A 7,485-nucleotide genomic window follows, 5' to 3' on the forward strand; every position below is an offset into this window, starting at 1 on the left:
GAGGACCCGGAGGGCAACGGCAGACACCACCCTGGCTGCTTCCAATGCTGTTTGTTTGTTTGTACTCAGGTCCAGAGGAAAACGTCAGTGTGTTCCTCCAATATCATCCTTATCGAGGCAGCTGGACCACACCGGAGTGGGTTTTTCTCCCGGAACACAGTGGCATCCCCTCTGCCACTACCCAGCTTCTGCAATGACCCCATGGACAGGTGCTGTGCGACCATCACAAATGTGCTCTTCCCAGCATGGTCCACAGTGAGCTGGAGGTAAGCCAGGTTTCCAGCTCGCCACAGTCCCGAGTCTGACAGGAGCTCCATGGGGCCAGCGCAGCACCCAGGAGAGCAGACTGCCTTTCAGATGACTGGGGGTCGGGATAGCTGTTCTCCCCACAACCTGAGGAACCCAGGAGCAGACACGCAGCTTACATTGGGGTTCGGTCGATCAGCCCGTCCCTCCAATCTCAGAGTCCGCGTCAAGAAGAGCTCATCATTTGGGGAGACACTCACATACTCCAACAGGCTGGTGAAAGCTCTGGGCTGCCCAGTCTCAGCACTCCCATCTGGCTGAGAGGAACACTTCTACTTGACAAGGGGCCAAGAAGATTCCATGGGGGAAAACTCAAGTCTTTGCAGCAGATGATGCTGGGACAACTGAATATTCACATGCAAGAATGAAGCTGGACACCACCCACAAAATTAACTAAAAATGGAGCTAAAACCTAAATGTAAGAGCTGAAACTGTAAGACTCTTAGAAGTTGTATAACTTCCAAGTTAAAGTGGAGTAGTTCTTTGTGGCTTTCAATGGTATCTTAGCAAACCAAAAATACAGCAAAACAAACAAAAAAGATAAATTGGACTTCATCCAAATAAAAACTTTAGTGCTTCAAAGGATACCATCAAGAAAGAGAAGACACAGAATAAGTGAAAATATTTGCAAATCATATAACTAAGGAACTGTATTCAGAATAATACAGAACTCCTATAACTCAATAAAAAATAAGCCAATCAAAATAGACAAAGGATACGAACAGGCATTTTCCCCAAAAAAGATACACAAATCGCCAATGAGCACAATAAGATTCTCAGCACCATTAGTCATCAGGGAAAGGCAAATCAAAACAAGATACCATGCATGTCACACAGACTAGACACAATTAAAAACAAAAAGACAAGCGTTGGGAGGACACGGACAAATTGGGAGCTCAGACACCGCTGGAAGGAATGCAAACTGGTGTGGCCACTGAGGAAAACAGTCTGGCAGGTCCTCAACAAGTTAAACAGGATTACCATAAGACCCAGCAACTCCACCCTGAGGAACACGACCAAGAGAAATTATAACACATGTCCAGCCCTAGCTGTTTGGATCCGTGGACAGAGCGTCCGCCTGCCAACTGAAGGGTTCTGGGCTGACTCCCATCAAGGGCACATGCCCCAGTTGCGGGCACGACCTCCTGTAGGAGGGCGTGCTGGAGGCAGAAGATCAATGATTCTCTCTCATCACTGAAGTTTCTATCTCTCCCTTCCTCTCTGAAATCAGTAAAAATATATTTAAAAAAACACACATGTCCACACAGAAACTTGTACACAAATATTCATAGCAGCATTATTCATACTAGCCAAAGAGTGGAAAACCCAAATGCTCACCGACTGATGAATGGGTGTACAGGATGGGGGCCAGCCACACAATGGACACTAGACAACACAGGTGAACCTTGAAAATACCATGTGAAGTGACATAAGTCATTCACAAAAACAACATGCATGGTTTCATTTATGGGTAATGTTCAGAACAGGCAAATCTATACAAAGTCCACTGATGACTGGTTGCCTAGGGCTGGGGCAGGGGTGAGATGGGACTACTGATGGGTAAGGGCGTTTTCTTTAAGGGACAGGAAAATGCTCCAGAACTGGATCATGGTGATGGGTGCACAACCTTCTAAGACAGCGGTCGCCAACCTTTCGACCTCACGGGTGGTGACCACTGTTCTAAGATACTGGAACTGCACAATTTAAATGGGTGAACTGTATGGCACAGAAGTTATACCTCAATAAGGTTGTTTATATTTAGGAAAACTATAAGTGAACCTATCAATGCCAATAAAGTACACAAAATGACACTATTTATAACCCACTATTTTATGATACAAGTATAAACCTATACGTTTGACAAAAATAAAGTTTAAAAAGTAAAAACCAAAGCAAATGTGTTTTCAAGGGCTTGGAGCCCTGCCCATAGGAAACAACCTGCTGAAATAAAGCAACTTTATCTGTGCCCGTCCCTCCCCAGCCAGGCAGCACAGCCCTAGGTCACCTTCCCTCCCCGCCAACACGGGGCAGAGGCACACTCCTGATGCCTATCAGCGTCACGCTGGCCAGGCGGAGGGGCAATTAAAGAGGCTACGTCAGCAGAACAGCTTGCACAGCGTCTCAGGAAGTGAGTCTTGGAGGGGAAAGAGCACGCATCATTAGGTGACTGACAACTGTCGGGTGTTACCCGACAACCATTTTAAAAGAACAACTCGTTGTGAGAACATTTTTTCTTTTTTCAGTTTCAGACTCCTAAGGTTCTTGTAATGGGCAAGAAGACAATGCCGTCACCCCACACCTCAATGACTTTATCTCAGTGATGCGAAGAACGTGTGTGCGAAGAGCACAGTATTGATTCCCCCGAATCTCACTGAACTGAAAATCTCACTCAATGCCTTTCCCCTGTAGCTTCATCAAACACACACCAGAGACAGGGAAGTGCAGTGGGGCCTTGACTTACCAGTGTCCCGACTAACCAGTTTTTTGAGATACCAGCTGTCTCTTGGCTGACTTTTTGCATTGAGTTGATAGAGTAATTTGAGTTAACGAGCTCCTTAACGAGCTCAGCCTCCGAACGAATTAAACTCGTAAGTCAAGGCCCCACTGTAGTTTAAATTGAGGAGGCGTTTTGCCACTACTAGACAGAAACGACGATTGAGTGGGGGAAGGGCAAACAGGCGACTAATTTGTTGACGAACCTTAAACGCCTCACTTGATCTGCTTCAGTTTCCTTCACATCCCTGCCTGTTTTTCTGTAATTATGATGCAAGCATGAATGTTCACTCTAAAATGGTTTCTGTGATTAAAAAGTACAACTTATCAAGGAAAAAGACCAACCAAAGACATCTCTTAAAAAGCTGACGTTCCCAAGGAAAACCCACATGCAAGTTAGTCTGGAGTGGGCAGCTGGCCAGACCCCTGGAGGGACTTCTGCGCACCCACAGTTAGAACCCCAACAACTTTCAGTTTGGGGGCCTGGGGGCTGACTGCCCTCCCCAGACTGCACCCTCGATGGGAGGTGTCCTGACTGCCAAGCTCCAGGTGCAGGCCCACAGGCACTTTCAAAGGTGTTGTTTAGAGTACGAATTATTTAACCTTTATGGAAAGCAAGGCCATTTATCAATATTTATTAAAATATTTAAAAGCATAAACAGGACTTCCGTTTCCCACTAAATGCAGCTAAAAACATGAAATGCTACACTGAAAACAAAAAGACTCTGAAAGATGGAGAGGAGGAGCAGACTGGGAAGGGGCTTTGGGGCCAAAGAAAGAGCAGCACTGAGTTCTTAGCTGTTCTCTTTGCTCCATACATCCCAGACTAGACGCTGGAGAAGCTGGCCCCAGAAATGCCAGCCAATGTAGACAAAACACACACAAGAGCTGGCTTCCTCTGCGCAGAGACAAGCGACAGGGCAGCCTCACAGGACAGACATGTTTAGACAGCAATGGCCTTACTGCAGCCAACCCCACAGGAAACTCTGAGGGGGCCAGCCCCATCTCACCTGCTAGGTCAGAGGAGACCGGGGCTTCCTTCCCCAACAATGTCAGTGGAAGCCAGGAGTGAAGCCTGATTTCACCCTGCCCAGCAGAAACAGGCCACACCCCTCTCTCCCAGACAGAGTGAAACCATAAAGGCCCAACAGGGAACTTACACCCACACAGCAGATACCAATACCAAGGAGGCTGGAAGGGGAGCCTGGATTACATCCCTCCGCCCACCTCCCACCCTATCCATGTCAGAGGAAGCCTGTTCTGCTCAGAAATTTAAATAAGATCCAGTCTCATCATAACACCCAAATGTCCAGGCTGCATCAAAGATCACTTTCCAGAGCAAGAACTAAGATCTCAACTGAAACAAAAAAACAATCTACAGGGACCAACACCAAGATGACATAGATGTCAGAGTATCTGGCAGATTTTAAAGAAGTCAGCCTTAAAATGCTTCTATGAGCAACTATAAACTTATGCTTGAAACAAAAGAAAACTAAAAAGCCTCAGTAAAGAAATCCTATATAATAAAAGGCTAATACGCAAACAGAACAAACGGTAAAACAACCCTACCGGTCAGTATGATGCGAACTGATCACCAGGGGGCAGACACTCAACGCAGGAGCTGCCCCTGGTGGTCAATGTGCTCCCACAGGGGGAGCACCACTCAGCCAGACGCGGAGCTCACGGCTGGCGAGTGCAGAGGCAGTGGCGGGAGCCTCTCCTGGCTCTGTGGCAGCACTAAGATGTCAGTCGGACATTCCCCCGAGGGCTCCCCAACTGCAAAAGGGCACAGGCCAGGCTGAGGGACAGCCCCCACCCCCCAGTGCACAAATTTCATGCACCGGGCCTCTAAAAGATATAAAGACCTGAATGGAAACTTCAGAACTGAAACATACAACCACCAACCTTGATGGGTTAAAATGCAGAATGGAGGAGAAAGAAGAAAATCAGTGAATATGGAGTTAGAATAATGGAAATCACACAATCTGAACAACAGAGAGAAGAGATTGATGAAAATGAACAGGGCCTCAGGGACAGGTGGGACTACAACAAAAACCTAATGATGACGTGAACAGATCAGCTGAGTCCCAGGAGAAAAAAGCAGGAGGTGCTGCAGAGGTATTCAGAAATGTAACAGGTGAAAACTTTGCAAATTTGGCAAAAGGCATAAACCTTCTAAGAAGCTGAGTAAACCCCAAACAGAACAAACCTCAAGAAGTCCACTCCAAGACAAGATAAACTTCTGAAAACGATAGACAAACACCTTGACCAGCATATTTATCAGAAATCATGGAGGCCAAGAGAAAGTGGCACAACACTTTTCAAGTGCGGAAGGAAAATAACAACTCAGAATCCTATATCCGGCAAAAATTACCTTCAGAAATGAAGGGAATCAAATCATTCTCAGCTGAAGAAAAACGAAGAGCAACTGCTGCCAGCTGACCTACCCTCAATGAATGGCTAAAGGAATCTCTAAGCAGAAAGGAAATGATAAAAGGGATCTTGCCAATTCCATGAAGGACGAAAGAAGAGAAAAAACAACGATTGAGTAAATATAATTTCCTTCTCGACGCTTCTAAAGTAAGTGTAATGGTTAAAGCAAAAGTTACATGTCTGGTGTGGTTCTAAATGTACGTAGAGAAAATAGTTAAGGCAGTTTTCAATGAGGTAGGGTTTCCACACGTCACCCAACCTGATAGAATCATGACACCGGTGGACTAAGTTGTGTAAATAGATAATGTAATACCCAGACCACCTCTAAAAAGCTATACAGAGATATACTCAAAAACACTACATATCAATAGAGGTGAAGTTTCAAAACAAGGTCCAAGTAACTTGCAAGACGTCAGGTAAGAGAAGGCGGAGAAAAGAAAACAGCCCTGGCGCCCCAGGGGCTCAGAGCATGGTCCGCGGTCTCTCTCTCTCAAATCAACAGAAACATACCCTCAGGTGAAGATTTTTTAAAAAGTAAATGAATGTGGGCCGTGGTCTCAAAAAGATGGTCAGCGTATTGATCTTTCTCCAACTTTCCAAGAGCTAGTCCTCAGCTAATTTGCAAAACTTAGGGCTAGTCCTGCCTATTTCACCGGGGAAGGTCTGCAGGAAATCCCAGGGCGAACCCGCTCAGCCCAGGGCGCTCCCCCAACGCTGCTCAGGGCGATGCCTGCTCTGGGCCTCCCGCACCGCTGCGACCTGCAAAGGGCACCGAGGGCTGGTTCCGGTCCGCTCGGCCGCTAGTTTCAGGGAAGTGTCAGTGCCGCTCACACTATGCCAGGTAGGCTTGCGGGAGGGAAAAGGGCACCAACATGGGCGAGCAAGCCTCCTGCAGAAGGATGAGGACGTGGGTGCTCACCCACGGGCCGCAGAGGGGAGGTGGGCGCGGTGGGGCACTGAGCAGGGCAGGTGCCGGGTACGTGGGATGCTGCGGGGTCATCCGCTCACCGAGGGTGTCACCTCAAGGAGCAGCGAGGAAGAGCGAGGAGGGTGGGTACTGAGGCTGGCACGGAGTGCGGGCGGGGGCCCCGCGCCCCTGGGTGCTGCAGAGTCACTCCTCGCCGGGCATGCGCAGCCCTGGGGCCGCAGCCCACAGCCGCTTCAAGGGCGCGCCGTCCGTCCGTCCCTCCGGGCGCGCAGAGGACGCGGCTGGGCGGTCCCACGTGACGCCTCCTCGACCTTGGGAGTCACTCCAGCGGCAGGGCCGTTCCTTACGTCCGCCGCGCAGCCCGCCCCCCGCCCGCCCCAGCCAATGGTGAGCCGCTCCGAGGCCCGCGCGACCTCCACGCGCTTCCGAACCCGCCAATCTCCACCCTCCAGGCGGCGCCCGCCGCGCCATTGGCTGCCGCGGCCGTCCGTCACACCCTCGTCCCGCCCACCCTCCCCCGTCAGCCTGGTTCCATCTAGCTTCACTCCCTGTCACCGAGGCGCCGGCGACAGCAAGGGCGTGGCGGCCTCGGCTTCCACCGCGACTCCCGCGCTCTGCCCGACGGGCGCAGAGCCTCCACACCGGGCCGGGCCCGGCGCCAGCGCGCACTCACCTGCCTCCAGCTCCGCTCCACCCGAATGAGGCGCCGACACCCCACTCCGGAGAACCAAACTCTCGACCCCGCCCAGGCGTGTGGCGTCAGCACGCAACCCCGCCCGGGAGTCGTCTCCGTCGCGGGGGCGGGGCGGTGACGTCACAGAGACGCGCCGCCTCCTTTCTCGTGCTTCCGCGGCTGGGCCGGCGCGGAGGCAGCGGGGGCAGGGGCAGGGGGGCCGGGCTGTTAGGCAGGTCTGGAGAGGGGTCTTCGCGGGACCGGCCTCCTGCGCGGGGCGTCGAGGCCTCTGCGGGGAAGCTGAGGTGCGGACGGAGGTGGAGCGGGAAGCGGGAAGCCCCGGCGCGCACCGGTGGACGCGGAGCATTCGGGGACACAAGGGGTCCCCCCATGGGCCGCGGGGTCGCGGTGGGACGCCCGGGCCTTCGGTCGGTGCATCGCGGCCTTTCACCCCTTGCAAGAGGGCATGGCTTTAAGACGTTATTTTACTTATGGCTGAGGAAGTGGAAACGGTGTGACCGGGACCCTCTGATCGTCCGATGCAGCCCTGTTTCAGTGCGAATATGTGAAAATAAGTCGTGTTAGGCCTGAAGTCCGCTGAATGGTAGCCGGTCATGCAGGGAGGAGGCTCGTCCGTGCGGCAGGAGAAGCT

General features: G+C 51.2%; 1 protein-coding gene across 5 annotated transcripts in view; it reads right to left on the bottom strand.

The window, feature by feature from the left end:
• OGDH (oxoglutarate dehydrogenase) overlaps positions 1 to 6,892 on the bottom strand; it is a 39,236-nt gene extending 32,344 nt beyond the window's left edge. For 3 of the 5 annotated variants that reach the window (XM_081102052.1, XM_081102050.1, XM_081102053.1), the window contains exon 1: positions 6,834 to 6,892. The gene's annotated coding sequence lies outside the window, so the exon portion shown is untranslated. Of the gene's footprint in view, positions 1 to 6,240; positions 6,474 to 6,833 lie in introns of those variants that run through there. The other 2 variants (XM_081102049.1, XM_081102051.1) reach the window with 2 other exon arrangements.
• Positions 6,893 to 7,485: the final 593 nt, after the last annotated feature.

Source organism: Myotis nattereri (genome assembly GCF_964212035.1).
Source record: "Myotis nattereri genome assembly, chromosome: 11".
NCBI classification, from domain to species: Eukaryota; Metazoa; Chordata; class Mammalia; order Chiroptera; family Vespertilionidae; genus Myotis; species Myotis nattereri.